This window comes from Grammomys surdaster, unplaced genomic scaffold (assembly GCF_004785775.1).
Source record: "Grammomys surdaster isolate TR1022 unplaced genomic scaffold, NIH_TR_1.0 327, whole genome shotgun sequence".
In the NCBI taxonomy this organism is placed as follows: domain Eukaryota; kingdom Metazoa; phylum Chordata; class Mammalia; order Rodentia; family Muridae; genus Grammomys; species Grammomys surdaster.
The window spans coordinates 114,490-131,510 of record NW_021604746.1 but is presented as its reverse complement, the minus strand read 5'-3'; positions in this window follow the sequence as shown (position 1 = coordinate 131,510).

The following is a 17,021-nucleotide window of genomic DNA, read 5'->3' as shown; positions in this document are numbered from 1 at the left end:
GATGGCTCCTGAGAACCCTTGGCTCCCAGTTGTAACTCTGGGGCATAAGGAGTGGGAAGGAGTTCTTACTCGCTGCTCTGAGTGCAGTGGCTCCTCTAGGATGGCTCAGGATAAGGTGTCTCCATAGGAGCAGATCAGCTAGGTGTCTGCCCTAGCCAAAAAAAAAAAAAAAAGCATGATCGCCTATCTTATGTACATTAAAACACAGTCACTCCTCTAGGGTTATACTCAGACTGATAGATAGCTTGTGAAAACAATTCCAGTTTAATCAGAAAGACAGATGTGGATCCACATCTTCTAGGACAATCATAGTCATGGTTTTGCAACATGTAGAACATAAATATCTTCTGCTGTTTTCTTACAGCTTCCCAGGATGGGTAAATGTGGGGCAAGTGGAATTGTGTCACCAGCCAGAAAAACTGGTAAGGCTGAGCAGATTAAGAAATCCAGGAATTTCTCATAATTGAGAATGGTAGTTTTAGTCTGCTCCTGACTCAATTCCTGTCCTGGAGCACATGACTATGACATTCCACTAAGAGGACCATTACAACTGGTCATGTACCATAGAGCCTAGAGTTCTCCATGCTGTTGAGATATCTAGATTGGTCTCTCTGAGACCTAACTCAATAAACTTGCCTTCCCAGCCAGTCCTTCCTACAAAAAGTGTTTAATCTCTGGCCTATCCTGATAAGTCATATGCATCCACATTTCCACCATGAATAAACTGTTTGGACATACATGGAGTGTCTCCCTCATCAAGAAGCACCATAGGGGCAGGCCTTCAGTACCAAGGCAGGCCTTGCAAGTCTTCTCCAAAAGGTCATTCTTCTCCTGAAACTGATCTGTGAGCTAAGCCAGGTTCCCTGCCTCCCTGTCTTGGGCTTATCTCAGGCCTGTGCCCCTCCTCTTACCTCACCATTACCAGCTATGTCTGTGTGTCCAGGAGTTAGAGAACTGAAGCCTCGGCTCCAGCTGCTCTGTTTCTTACCTGGAGGAATATGGGCTGGGGTCCCCATCTTCAGTTGCATTCACTGAGAACTAAGTGTTCATTTACTTGAGGTTCTGAAGGACATTCCACAGACTCAAGTCATTTTATCATACTTTATTATTGATAGACCTGGAACATCCTTTTAATGTCTTATCTTATTGTCTAGAACACTTCTTACAACAATTCTCTGTAGTTAAAACTTTGCTCAGGCTACAGAAAAAGAAACATGGATACCATCCCACCCAGAAAACCTTCGATCTACAATTTTTCTTGCCTGCAAGATATTCTGGTGTAATGGTGGCACAGAACTTGTGGAAGTAGCTAACAAATGTGTGGTTTAACTTGAGGTTCATGCCAAGACAGGGAGCCCATGATCTACACTGTGTCTATAGCCAGAGACTGGAGACTGAGTAGCCTAGATACTTTGTGTAACACATGAGTAACTGAAAAACTAATAAATAGTTTCTTAATGATATTCTGCTATTCTTTTAGATAGAACAGATGTGAACAGATGCAGAGAGCCACACCCAAACATTAGCCTGAAAGGGAGTCAAAATTAGAGACGTCCATCAGGTATCTACACTAGCAGCATGGGTGCGATTGTAGGAGTTACAGGGGATGGAGGACACCAGAAAAGCATGACTCTCAGAGTAATAAGCAGGAAGTATGTGGTCTCCCAAAGATTGAAACATTTCAGAGTTAAGCATTTAAGAATAGGTCAAAATGGTGGGGGGGGGGAGGTAGCAGGGAGTGTTGATTGTAGAATACAAGCAGTCCACAGTAGTATACTATTGGTATGATCACTTCACTCTCGATGTCCTAAATGTTATAGAACAATAGGAGATTGGAGAATTTATCTGCAGGGAAACAAGAACGGAATCATTAAACCTATACATTTTTGTTTCTTGTTTTGACATAGCATGAGTTATTAGTAACATTTTCACTTTTTAAGACTCATAATACATCTGTATTTTTATTCTAGATTTTATCCATAAAATGTTACTCATGGATATTTTAATTAAAATAGACAAATATGTGAGATATGAAAGATATAATAGGAAAATTTTAAACTAAGGCTGGCAATATATAGAGAGTACATGAACAAAAATATAGCACATGATATACAACATTATTTTGCAGTTTTTTTTCAGTGCATGAGTCTGGAAGATAATCATTTGAAAAGTTTCAGTAATTCTTCAAGACTATTTTTATATTATCTACCTATTATAAGTATATATATATATATATATATATATATTAACCTAGACATAGGTGAACCAAAGAATATATTAAAGCATATATTTCCGTCTATGTTCTTGTGTGCACACACACATGTACAGACACAGACACAAACATACACATACTCATACACACCATATATACATACCATCCATACTATACTTCTTTTTAAATGATCTACCTATATATTCTCAATGAAATCTACACCTGCTATCCTGTGGTTTTTAATAAATAATCCAAGTTTTTGGTACCATGGTTTGATTTCACCTCACCCCTTTTGATGGCCATTAAAATTATTGACATGCTGACCCAAGATTACCAACTGCAAATACATTAATTCACAGGGTAATTTCCCATCCAAGGCGTCTTTTAGTTTAACCACAACAGAAACTTTGATAGGAGCTTATTACAACAGAAAACCTGGAGACACTGAAATGTAGAGCACAGCACAAAATTTCTTTTTTTTTCCTTGTTTTTCTCTACATTATAAAATATACTACCTAAGTAGAATATCATCATGCACTGGATATTCTTGCATCATATCTTTTTTTTTCTTCCTTCCTCTATGAAATGAGCTCTAGCCGTCAACTTGAAACCAGAGCATAGGTTTTTCTACATTGCATCTTAAGTATGTATCTATGTGATATTCTATTATTTCAGTGTTTGAATTATTTTTCTCCAAGATTTCCTATGTATTGTTTATGGATCTTTCTTTCACTCCTAGAATACCCAGTGTATGTTTTCTAAAGATTTCTCCTGTTCAAGACACCTTCATACTATCCAAACAAAACATAGCCTAAGATAAAAAACAGTCTATCAATGCTTCCATCACAATTTAAAAAAAACAGTCATTATTGATCCCAATAAGCTATGATCTATCAATAGACTATACAAACAGACACACACAGAGGATGATAGAGAGAGAGAGAGAGAGAGACATACACAGAGATACAGACAGAGACAGAATTATCATTTAATGTATACTCCATTTCTTAAATATAAAAATTTAAAAATTGTAGCTTGTTATTAACTAAGTACAAAGATGAACTTACAATTACAAGTACTGCTGGTATCTTAATAACAATATCATCTGGTGGGCCAGTCTGTTGACAATAGTGAAATATATTGTTGGACTTCAACAATTGTTTATTTATTTAGGAAACAAAAATTGTGATAAGCATTTCATCAAAACACATTACATTTAAATGTTTACTTTGCTGTAATTTCTTATTAAAAATTTTTACACTTGAGCAGATTTCCTTTCCTGTTTGTGCAGTGTGACTTCTGTATACCTCCTTCCTAGTCTGCTTGGATTCAAAATTAAGCTAATCAAAGTGTCTCTGTATAAATATATGATAATAGTACATTAATTATACTATGATTCAAAACAGCTTATACTTACTGTTTCTCCTATCTTCTTGATTCAAAACAGCTTATACTTACTGTTTATCCTATATTACTATTAGAGCATATCCTTTTTCCCTATTTTTCTTGGAAACAAATATTTAGTATTTGAAATGATATGCTTTTGAGATTTCATTGAGAAACACATCTAGGAAGCTAGTTACTCACACATTTAATTGGACAGATTGACATCTAAATGGACAGATTGAAAATATTTCCTTAATAATTCTAAAACATAGCTTCAATTTTATATAGCAGTTAGGATAATATTCATTACATCAAATCATTATCATGTTCAAATTTTGATTAGCAGTGGTATATGCATTAAAGAAGTAGGGATATAAAAGTAGAAAACTTTGACTTGTGAAAATTTAAAGTAACAAATTTAAAGTGTTCAGACTCACCACACCAAATTTATTCTTGAGTATTACGGAAGGGTCGCTTTCTAAAGAAGGAGAAAAAGTTAGTTTTTTAGTATAGCACATTCTAAAAGCATTAGGTGTAAGATTTTGGGGACTATGTTCTATAACCTAGTCCCTATGTATTCAATGTCCTCTTTGCATTTTCTCTGCCATTCTCATATATTCTGAAGAAAAAAAAACATACATACACACAAAAGGAGAGGTAGTGGGGAGGTAGATAATAGAGATAGATGATAGATAGATAGATAGATAGATAGATAGATAGATAGACAGATAGATAGACAGATAGATAGATAGATGGTAGAGATTAGAGACAGTAGGTCAGACAATAGACTGAGCCTTGCAAAATTCTAAACAAAGGAAAAACACATTTCATTGATTTTTCCATATTACGTCTTGCTGTTTTATTTTTTTGTAACCACCTCTCCCCCCACCCAGTTTTGTTTTGGGATTGTACCTTGTAAAGGTATCTTAGGCTGTCCAAGATCTTCATATATGCCCTAGATTGCCCTCACATTGTTTTTTTTAATGCCTCCATATTGAAGTATTAGCCAATACAAATAAATACTACACTTGACTTGCTCAGAAATTTCTCATCTAAAGCTTCCCTTTAAGTAATATGAAGGTTTTTTGTCTGCTACATAAATCAGTCAAGAGCAAACATATTCTTTTTTTTGTTTTGTTTTTGGTTTTTTTCGAGACAGGGTTTCTCTGTGTAGCCCTGGCTGTCCTGGAACTCACTCTGTAGACCAGGCTAGCCTCCAACTCTCGAATTCAGAGATCCGCCTGCCTCTGCCTCCCAAGTACTGGGATTAAAGGCGTGCGCCACGACCGCCCAGCAAGAGCAAACATATTCAAATGTGAACAATTTGAATTTCTTGGAGATACACTCTCTGACATCTGTACTAGAGCATTGTTGGGAACCAAGAAGAGGTTAGTGTCAGGAGCCATCAAGGGAAGGATAAAGGTGAGATGGTTTCATCATGGACTATGGGCTGCAGTCAATGAGCCCTTGCAGGACAAGATCAAAGAATGACATTTATAAGATCAAATCTTGCTGTTGATATGCCTTTCCTGTTCTTATAAAATTGATTCTATACTGCCTGGGCATTAGCCAACACTATTGGGCAGATTTTCTGCAGATCATGGAAGATGTAGTGTGATGCTAAACAGACAAATGGATGATTTCTTAATTCCTGGTGATGATTCTATAAAAATTCCTATGATTATACTAATAAATATTAAGCCCTTTATAATAGGACTGCAATTAAGGCTCTCTCTGACACGAATAATACAATTATAACTCTACTAGTCCCCCTGTGTCACTAGTTAATTGCTTTGGAGATAGAAAGCAGGCATTTACAACTTAGAATACATTCCCAAAGGCTGTAAAACAATTAACCGAAGATCACAAAAAGGAAAAATTTATTGTAAGTGCAAGTCAGAAAATAAAATATTGACTGGGTTTATTAACATTCCTTCTAGGCTCTGCCCAACAGTTACCTGGCAACAGCCAGATAGGTCAGGTAACTGATTTGTTATAAAAGGAGCTGTTTGGCCCCTTCTTGCTCTCTCTGCCCCTACTTTCACTGACTCTCATCTCTCCCTGATCCTTTTCTCCCTCTCTCCTATTCCCTCCCCTCCTCTCTCCACATGCTCATGGCCAACCTCTACTTCTCTTCTCTTCTCTTCTCTTCTCTTCTCTTCTCTTCTCTTCTCCTCTCTACCATTCTCTTCTCTTCTCGTCTCTTCGATCTCCCTCCCTCCCCCTTCCTACCCCCCACACTCCCCCCCCCCTCCCTCCCTCCCTCCCTCCCTCCCCTCCTTCTCTCTCTGTCTTTCTCTGTCTCTAATCTCTTCTCAACTCCCCTTCCCATGTCCTAAATAAACCCTGTGCTATACTTCATCCATTGTATGGCTGGTAAAGGGGAAAGGGATGCCTCAGCATGGGCCCTCCCAGGCATCACTCCCACCTTACCATACTGGGTTCTACATATCATATCCTGCTCTTTTAAAGAAACACAGTAGGGTTATTTATACAAAAATTTAAGGCTAACTTAGACACAAAAATTATAGTTTTAGCTAATGTTAGTTATATCTCAGGATGTTTTTATAATCAGTTATCTAGAATAAAATGCACAACATATGTTTTATAGGCAAGAGCCTTTTTATCATTAATTTTTCAATGTTAAAATTAGTCCATCTACATGGTGAAAGAAATAAATTTTGTCCCTCATAGAAGCAGGGGGAGGGGGTATGGGAGAGGGAGGTTCCGGGAAAAGGGAATCCAGGAAAGGGGATAAGATTTGAAATGAAAATAAAGAAAATATCTAATAAAAAAAGAGCTCAGATATTGAAAGAAAGAAAGAAAGAGAGAGAGAGAGAGAGAGAAAGAGAGAGAGAGAGAGAGAGAGGGGGAGGGAGGGAGGGAGGGAGGGAGGGAGGGAGGAAGGAAGGAAGAAAGAAAGAAAGAAAGAAAGAAAGAAAGAAAGAAAGAAAGAAAGAAATGATTTTGGTTGCCAGTATTTCCAGTACAACTGAAACAATGTCGTTGTAATGGAATAAATGGTCATTTAAAAATATTCCTACAATCTTTTTTATCTCTTCAAATGCACAGTTCTCTGTGATTTCTCATAATAATCAAGTAATCTCATAATCTCAAGTAAACAGTATGAAAACAGTTGTACTATTATGAAACATAATGTGAGCATGAGGCCAGCAAGCATAAATTCAGAGACAAACCAGTTGTGCATGTGTTCTCAGAAGAAACGAACGTTGACTCTTTCATAATGAATATGAATATTTGAAAAATTCCTCAGTGGAAGGATGTGTCTTCTATACACCAGCGATCTTGTGCAGACCCCCCAAAATTGCATTAAAAGAAGAAAGAGAATGATTAAGCTAGGAAGCTTTATGCATACTTTTCTTTAAACATTGTCATATTCAAAGGACTAACTTTACATTAAGATATCAAACATAGGATAATAAAATAACTTAGAATTAATAATGACAAGCAATACTTATAATAAATAGAGATCATTTTAGAATAATGTTTTAATTCTAGTAAAAGAAAAAATCAGTATTAAATTTAACTTTTGTGCCAGACTCCACTGGCTATACAGTAGAGAACTTTAAGAGTAATCAGGTGTCTCAGCATAAAATCATGAATTTTTCTGCCTTTATAATGACTATTGGTTACCTGAGTCTAGACCTTCGGTAAGGCTGATCTTACCTTCCTCTAAGTATCCATTTGAAAGTTATTGCTAAAAGGTTTGTTTAGTAGATATTTGACTTACGGCTAGAAATGATGAGGCTGGATACAGTAACCAAGATGAACGCAATTGAGGTTCTTTTTCAAGTTGCAGAACTATTATATAGAAAAATCTGTGTCAAGCAGACTCTAAATCTATTATTTGGAAATCAGCTCATATCCTATTACACAGTAGCTCATAACCTGAACACAGTAGGCTGTGTTCTACCGGAAACTGTTTACAGGTACAGTTTGAGTAATTTGAAAGAAGTAAAATGGGTAAATGATTATTGAAATACAGGAAGCCACAGGTTCTGAGCCCTCATGGCATGGGTGGTTATTTCAAAACACCCGAAAGTTTTCAATGGATTTGAAGACTAATATCAAAACAAAACATTATGCAGAAAATACTTTCCCTTCCAGTTAACATTTTCTGATATGTGAGAAAAGTTACTTGCTTTCAAATTTAGAATTTCTTCTAGCATCAATTCTTGATTAACTTACATTTCTACATTTTGAAATAGTAAATTATTTTGTTTTTCATTGTTAATGATGGGTCACTGGAAATATTCTGGTACAATTGTGGTGACCCTGAGGTCAATATCTTAAACTGACAGAAAGGTTCAGAGAGAGATGCAATTTGTCAAAGTAATTGTACTTAACTACTTAAGTACAATGTGTTCACATTTGGTAAGGTAAATGTCAATGAAAGTACACCCTAGATCCAAGAGAAGGAAGAAAATTATTAGCTGCAAAACCACTTTAAAAGAAGAAAATATATATTAATGATTAAGAAGATATATTAGCTGCAAGACAAGTTTGGTAGTAAATGCAAGGATGGTAAAGATTTCCCATGTGTTGCTCTTCTTCAGAAATGGTTAAGAGTTTGTTATGGAAGCCTACAGATATTACTATGGGGAAGGGGATCTTGGCAGGAGCCATTCCTGTACATGTTCAGCTTGCATACTCTTTCTCAGAGTGCTCAATGAAGGCCATAGTTCAAGAGGAATCATGTGGCAGAGAGAATGCCCTCATAGATGATGGAGCAACATTTTAAGGTGCTTTAAACACTTAACACTCAACATTCCTTATGAACTGTTTTATGCTTCCAACTGATGTCACTAGTGGACTAAAATTATGAATAAAGAAACAAACACACACACACACACACACACACAGAGAGAGAGAGAGAGAGAGAGAGAGAGAGAGAGAGAGAGAGAGAGAGAGAGAACTCCTTAATACACTATTCGAGAAGAAATATTGAAGAATCAACAAAATGATGGCAACCTATTCTTCCCAAGTAAGTCAGGTTACTTGCCAAATATACTGGTAAAAATACCAGAAGGATGGATTGTAGGCCTTAAATACCATATGATTACAGTCTCAAGATCTAAGTTGTTAGAATCTTTTGATCTGCTAAAATAACACAATTTAAAACATTTGATCTTACAGTCACAGGTATTTCACATCTGATATAAAGATGTGAAAACATGGCAAATAGTGGGCTAAAGACAGACAAAGGTAAAATTTAATTATGAGGTGGGCCTGTAACATTTCAGTATTTCCACAGTCATTGAATTTTGAGTTACTTTTCTACTGGTACAATAAGACACAATGAATTAAGCTAATTCAGAGATATCAAGATTTATTTGCAACTTGGAGTTTCAGAGATATAGACTTTAAGATTCTCATGTGTGACTGCATAGCTATATTTGCTTTGTTTGATGCTGCTTGTATTCTAATGCTAAATACTAGCCCTCAGGTTCTGGTTGGCCCCATGAGCAGCTAGATACTCATGTAACTAATATACTCTTATTAACCAGGTAATAAAGGGCTGGAACCTGTAATTGGGCAGTAGAAGAAAGGTGGGACTTGAGGATTGAGTGAGGGGGTTGCAAGTAGACAGAAGAAGAAAAGATATGAAAAGGGAGGAGGCTGAAAGCACGAGGCCAGAAAAAAACAACAAGTCAAATGATATATGGCTGGGAGATAAGTTAGAATAACTCCAACTGTGCCCAATCTAGGCTTATATCTTTTAAATAAAATGCCTGAAGTTAGTGCTTTTTATATAGGCTAGAACCAAACTAACCTAAGATAAATTCCCTAGTAGAGGCACAGCACTCCCTGAAAAGGGACAGCTAGGATACTCTAGAAATGTGCTATAAAGCTGCAGTGTGTGTGGCGGGGGCGGGGATCATATGCTCCCTGGCATCTTGAACAATGCTTGGTTCTAAAGAGTCAGAGACAACATTAGAGACAGGTAACTGAGATGCTCCCTCCTGACCCTGCAGACCCCAAGCAAACTGCAGGTAGTGGTGGAAGCGGGCCAGCTCTGGCTGGGTCGTATTACTGTATCAGTGCTGTAAGACAGTGGGAACTCTTTATACCTGGGAGATAGACTATATGCCCTGGGCTTTTTTGAGGAAGTGTGTCATTGTGGGTGTGGGCTTTAAGACCCTTATCCTAGCACCCTGGAAGCCAGTCTTCTCCTATTTGTCTTTGGAACAAGATGTAGAATTCTCAGCTTCTCCTGCACCCTGAGTGTCTGGATGCTGCCATGATCCCTCCTTGATGATCTCTGAACCTGTAAGCCAGCCTCAATTAAATGTTTGTCCTTATAAGAGTTGCTTTGGTCATGGTGTCTGTTCATATCAGTGAAATTCTAAGTAAGACATTATCCATAGAAGATTCTCCTATCAATGTTGTCTCTCACAGCGGCATTCTGGGGATAGTACTTCAAGGCCCATTCTGTGCAAAGGCTGTGTGGCCTAGCCCAGTTGTTGCAACTCTCTGAGCCAGTTTTGGAGAGCCCAAGCCCAGAGGTAAGCAATTACCCAGAGGTGTGGAAACAGCTGGGTCAACTATGCTGTTGACTGACTCTATGACTTTCACAGGCACTAGTTCAGCAGGTTTTACTCTCTGTCTCTAAAACCTACTCCTAATCCTCAGCCTCCACAGGAGCTCCCTACCCTTTGCCACTCACCCCTTGGCCTCCACCCACACTGCATGCCATGATTTCATTAGCAGCACTCACCACCATCACAATGCCTCATAGGTGTCGAAATACTTGGGATGGCCCATCACTGGCCATTTGAGCTGTTCCCCTCCCTGGCTAACTCGGTGTGATTAAGCCTCCCTGAACTCCCAAAGTCTCATTTCTATTTCACTTACTGTCACTCAGTATTCTCTTAATATCAGCTGGGAAGTATGCAGTCAGGTTCTGGCATCCTGGGAAGGAAGCAGTGACCACCAGACTCTGGGAACACACCATTATCCTCTCCACACAGAATGAAGATTGTTTGGCACCTATGAGAGAAATTCATTAAGATACCAAAGTCTTGGGTGCTGAGTTTACCTCTAGGCCTTATCTGTAGGCAACCTGCATACATCTTCTCAATAACCATGGCCCATCTCTACACCAGGATGTCTGGCACAGCTTTGTTCACACTCATAGGTATACACTATGTCCACCATTCCACATTTTGAGACAGTTTCTCACTATGTAGCCCTGTCTGTCCTGGAACATACTGTGTTGATGGTGATTCTAGCTCCAAATTCAAAGACTTCTGCTTGTCTCTGACTCTTGAACACTAGGATTAAAGATTTGTGTCACCAAGCCTGTCCTAATGTGCTATAAATTTTAGGAAATTATAACAAGAAAATCTTTGTGTTTATTCAACTACAATTTAATTTTCAGTCCTTGGGATTAAACATAAGGCCTTGCACATACTAGGCCAGCATACTCATAAGATATACCCCCAGTCCTTCACTGAGTAACTATATGCAGGCCCTCAAAGTCTGTGCCACACCCCCATTCTTTTTTTAACATTCATCCTGTATGCATTTATTATTCTGTGTGTGTGTGTGTGTGTGTGTGTGTGTGTGAGAGAGAGAGAGAGAGAGAGAGAGAGAGAGAGAGAGAGAGAGATGGATAGGGAGAGGGGGAGGGGAGGAGGAGGAGGGGGAGGGAGAGGGAAACAGAGGAAGGGAAAGAGAGGGAGGAAGGGAGGGAGGGAGGGAGGAAGGGAGGGAGGGAGGGAGGGAAGGAAGGAGAGAGAGCCCAAGTGTGAAGGTCTGTGGACAACATGCAGGACTCAGTCAGTACTCTTCTTTTACCATGTGCATGTGGATTCAGGGACAAAACGAAGGAAAGAAGAAATGAAGGAGGGAGAGAGGGGGAAAAAAGGAAAGAAGGAAGGAAGACAGGAAGGAAGGAAGGAAGGAAGGAAGGAAGAAAGAAAGAAAGAAAGAAAGAAAGAAAGAAAGAAAGAAGAAATTCTGTTTTCTCTCAAAGCACCTTAAGTGTGGGTCACTAACTCCTTTCTGAGTAAAATGACAAGACCACCATCAAGTGGTGATAGCAATACTCTGTGGGATGAATTCTGCCTAGGCTGTTAGTAAAGTGTTGACCACTGACTTCTTAAGACACCTATTTCAGCCGGGCAGTGGTGGCACACGCCTTTAATCCCAGCACTTGGGAAGCAAGGGCAGGCGGGTTTCTGGGTTTGAGGCCACCCTGGTCTACAGACTGAGTTCCAGGACAGGCAGGGCTACACAGAGAAACCCTGTCTCGAACAAACAAACAAACAAAAAGACACCTATTTCTTTTCAAAACCCAAGTTCTTTAAATGTCTCTCTCCATGTCAAATTTTTTCAGGATTTGGTTTTGCTTCTCATGTTTGTGTGTTGGGAATAGGACCCTGGCTTCTGAATTTAGCCTGTTGTTATTTGGTATGAAGTAAGTAGCCCAGAGGATGGTAGTCCAGTGGAGGTGGTAGGCTGCCAGTCTTTTTTTCTGAAGGGTTCTGTACTCACTGTGTGAGTGAGATATCAGGGTGCAGCACCCTACCAGATACAGTTAGGCAAGCATGTGGGGAGGCAGTGCAGAGCAAGTCCATGGGAGCCTGACATCTGGAGCTGTTAGGAGACAACCTGAGACAGAATGGGAGGGACAGGTCTCCCTGGGGTGGGACCACTCACCCAGAAACAGAAGGTATGAGGATGTTGGACTTGTGTAGAGGGGTTGTAGAAAATTGTCGAGAGTGGGAAGAGTTAGAGGAATGATGTGGGCAGAAGCTGGGAACTGGGTGAGTGAGGGCAGGGTAGTTGGACTGAGAGCCAAAGCCAGAAGCATCAACAGCCTGTTCCAGTGCAGAGTTCACCAGCCTGCACTATGGGGAATCCCATGGTGTAGACAAGGTAAGAAGACAGGGCGGACTTCAGGGGAAACTTAAACTACTGGCAGCCCAAGGTGCAGCCCAAAGCATCCTGGGAAAGTCAGAAGCTAGCAGTGCAGTTCTTGTAATCACAACCCAGTGGCCCTGAAACCTCCCAGGTCAGAGTTGCTCTGGGGCTGGGAAGCTAGCCAGAGAGGAGAAGGGTTGTGATCAGTATCTCTGCTGTTCATAAAGAAGCTGACTATGAAATTCTGCTGTGGGTGTCTTACCTTCTTGGTAAATTTTACCTCATATGAACTGAAATAATCATGAATTGTTTTTCATTATTCATCTGATTGCTAACATATTCTTGTTAGAATACTGTTATGATCTGACACCCACTCCCCCAGAAGAGCTGTAGCCATTTTGTTCCACTCCTGCCAGCTGTTTCATACTGTTGTGTAACATGCCTGCCAGTCATTGACACAGAGAAGTGACTTGGCTTAAAGCAAGGACATGCTGACCACGTACCCTACTTTGCTTTGTATGATTGTTCTGCATGAGCTTTGCTAATCATAAGAAATTCCACAAAGCTTTACATAGGACCCATCAAATTAAAGATCATTATGAACTGTATATCTAAAATATCTTGAGTCAAAGGTGACCACTGGGCAGCCCTTCCTGCACCTATCTATGAACTCACTGTGGTTTTGGAGCTGACACTGAGGAATGCTACTAATAAGCCAAAAAGTAACAATACTCATGCTCTGTTATCTCAATGTTCTAAAATTCCCCTGTTTAGCACCCATCCATCACCCGCTTATCTTACTCAGGACAATCAGCTTAGAGGTTAACTGATAATACTTTGCCTAGTAAGCCAACTGTTCCCCTTCTTGCCCTTTAAACACTGAACCTGGTTTTCTTATAATAAGCCTACCCTGAGAGCAAATTAGTACCACAATTAGGCTTCTGAGTCCTTTTTGTGGTCCTGAACACTCATATTAAGTTGTGTGTTCAATAACTTGCTTAACTGAGGTCAGAGTTTGTATGGTTTGAGTGGCAACTCCTGAACTCCAACAAATACTCTAGTAGAATCTTTGAGTTTATCTATTGATTCATGCAAACCCTAAACTGATTGTGGTCTTGTGTGAGGCCAGCGCAAATTAGTTTAGTTGTTGGTTACTGAGTACAATAGTTGCATAAAGTCTAGAGAATGGGGTGGGTGTCCTTCCTTCTTTTTCTCTTCTTATTTCCTTCCCTCTTCCGCTTCTTCAATGTTCCCAGAGTCACACAGATGGGATGGTGTAACTGACTTTTTTTGGCCTGGGACCACATACTTTGCCTATTTTCTGCATCTGTAACAGTGAAAAGTCTCTGCATTCTCCACTCCATTAAAGAAGGAAGGAAGGAAGGAAGGAAGGAAGGAAGGAAGGAAGGAAGGAAGGAAGGAAGGAAGGAAGAAGGGAGGGAGGGAGGGAGGGAGAGAGGGAGAGAGGGAGAGAGGAAGAGAGGAAGGAAAAAATTCTGTTTACTTTCAAAGGACCTTAAGAATGAAGACTAACTTGGTCCTGAGCTGGTAAAATTACAAGACCACCCTCTAGTGGTAAAAGAAGTACAGCGGAGGATGAATTCAACCTTAGGCTTTTAGCAAAGGGGCTGACTTCTTTTTGGTTTGTTGTTGTTGTTGTTGTTTTAAGATTTATTTATTTATATATATATGTGAGTACACTGTCGCTGTCTTCAGACAGACCAGAAGAGGGCATTGGATCCCATTACAGACGGTTATGAGCCACCATGTGGTTGGTGGGAATTGAACTCAGGACCTCTGGAAGAACAGTCAGTGCTCATAACCGCTGAGCCATCTCTCCAGCTCTGTGGGTTGGTTTTTTTTTTTTATGTTATTGTTGTTTTGTTTTTTTTGTTTGTTTTTGGGTTTTGTTTTGTTTTCCTCGTTTCTGTGTATACCTTTAGCTGTCCTGGAACCCTGTATACCAGGCTGGTCTCAAACCCACAGGGATCCGCCTGCCTTTGCCTTCTAAGTGCAGGAATTAAAGGCTTGAGCCACCATCACTGGGCAACCACTGAATTATTGAGACACCTATTTCTTTTCAAAATCCAATCTCCTGAAATGTCTCTCCCTAAGTCCCAATTGTAGTATTTGGTTTTGGCTTTAAATGTTTGTGTGTTGGGGATGGAACTCTGGCTTCTGAACTTAGCCTGTTATTACTTGGTGCCCATAGGCAGGTAGTGAAGTATGAGTGTTAGACTGCCTATCTTTTATTTGAAGGGTTCAGAACTCATTATGGGGCTAAGATATGAGGGTGCGGCAGGCTACAGTTCTGGTCTAGGCTGCCAGCAAGCGTGTGGCTGTGCAGAGGCTCAGGGGCAGCCTGACTGCTGGACAGAACCCGGGTAGGGGGGCGGGGAGGACCGTCTTGGCAGGGTGGAGCCTTTCACCCGGAAACAGAGAGGCGTGAAGATGTTGGAAGTTAGGTTGGTGGGGATGGGGGTTAGAGTGAGAGGGGATAGAGAAGTACGGGAACTGGAACAGTCGGTGAGTAGTGTTAGGGAAGTGAGGCTAAGGAGTCAAAGTCAAAAATGCCAAAGGTTCATTCCTGAAAGGAGCTCGAGTCTGCACTGTGTGGAATTTCATGATGGAGAGCTGGATGTAGAAGACACGACCGGGGTCTCGCGGGACCCGAAAACTTCCCTAAGCCACAGGTGCCGCGCAGGGCGTCCTGAGAGTCAGCAGTGCTGCAGAGCAGCAACAGGAAAGGCAGCCTAGGGGACCCTGGAACCTCCCAGGTCAGAGGAACTGCGGGGCTCAGTGTTTGTGTGTGTGTGTGTGTGTGTGTGTGTGTGTGTGTGTGTGCGCCTGTGTGTTTTGGGGGGTGTTTCTTTCCAAGACAGGGTTTCTCTGTGTCCTGGCTTTCCTGGAACTTACTCTGTAGACCAGGCTGGCCTCGAACTAAGAGATTAACCTTTCTCTTCTTTCATTGCAGGCTACTATAATATTATTAGAATACTCGAGTAGAATTTTTGAATTTAATTTAACTGTTGATATTTACAAACATGATTCATTTACTATTGAAAAGGACAAAGTTCTGGAAATTTACATTCATCCGTGCTAATTTCCGAGTTATACGTAGAGACTGGGCATTCCTGGAGAAATGTTGGATATTAGTCATGAAAGAAATGTAAGGTCTTTTTTCTTTGTTTGTTTGTTTGTTTGTTTGTTTGTTTTAATCGGAGCAAGGGCATCTTAGCAGTTGGGAGCCAAGGAATACCACAAAATTATAACAGGCAGCAAACATCACACAAGAGATTTATTGGGGAGAAACAGAAAGAATAGCGGTTGACCCTGAAAGGGAAGACAGCAGAGGGCTGGCTGAGTGGAGGATGTGGCTTTTACAGTGTCTTTGGAGCAAGTCCAGTTACCTAGTGAAAAAGTACATCAAGGATGGAACTGTTGCTTAGCTATTAAGGCTGAAACATTGTTCGGCCATTAACACCAAGTCAGGAAAAGGGATTTCCAAGACTCAGAGTTTCTGGGCAGGCCAGGGGCAAGGTGATTTTCACAGGAATGCCTGAAGATTGAATTGAGCCCGAATTTTTTTTTTTTTTTTTGCGAATTCCACAAGTATGATTTTAAATATTAACATTTAAAGCTAGACTTTTTATCCAACATTAATTTTCCGCCTGAGATGTAGGAGCACTCTGATGTAAATACAGCATGCTGAAAACTGTCTTAGCCAGGCTTGTTGCACAGGCCTGGATACAGAGATAGGCTGATCTGAGTGCGTTCCGCACTAGCGTGACCTATGGTAAGATCCTATTGCAGAAAGAAAAAAAAACAAAAAATGAAAGAAAGAAAGGAAGGAAGGAAGGAAGGAAGGAAGGAAGGAAGGAAGGAAGGAAGAAAAATGAAATGTTTCTTCTTGTATTAAGTTTTTGTTATTGCTTGTTGGCATCTGGAAAAGCACAGTGTGCTGTTTACTTTCACAGTTAGAAACGACATTCAATATAATCCATGGGGTGGTGGCACACTTGTTTAATTCCAGTACTAGGTAGGCACAGGCAGGTGAATCTTTTGAGCTTGGTGCCATCCTGATCTATGGTATGAGTTTGGGAACAGCCAGAGGTACACTGAGAACATCTGTTTTGGGGGAATATATATATATATATATGAATGAAAAAGCATCAGACTATAGAGCAATATTAGAAAGTATCTTTGAGTAATTATGAATACTCATCTACATCACAAAAAATATCTGCAGTAGTCTTTTGTCTCTTTGGCTCAAGAAAAGCACTCCGTCCATGGACACAAGCTATTATTTTTGGTTCTCATGTTTGCTTTGTTTGACACCTGAATTCACAGTGTTATTCTTTCTGTCCCAGAACTCAACATGTAGACCAGGCTGGACTAGAACATACAGAGTTCCATCCACCTGTCTTAAAAGAAATGCTAAGATTAAAGGTGTGTACCAAGACAACTATTCAAACTGTTATTTTGTATTTTGTGGTTGGTTCACAGCCAATAGTGTGACTGTGGACTTCTTTCA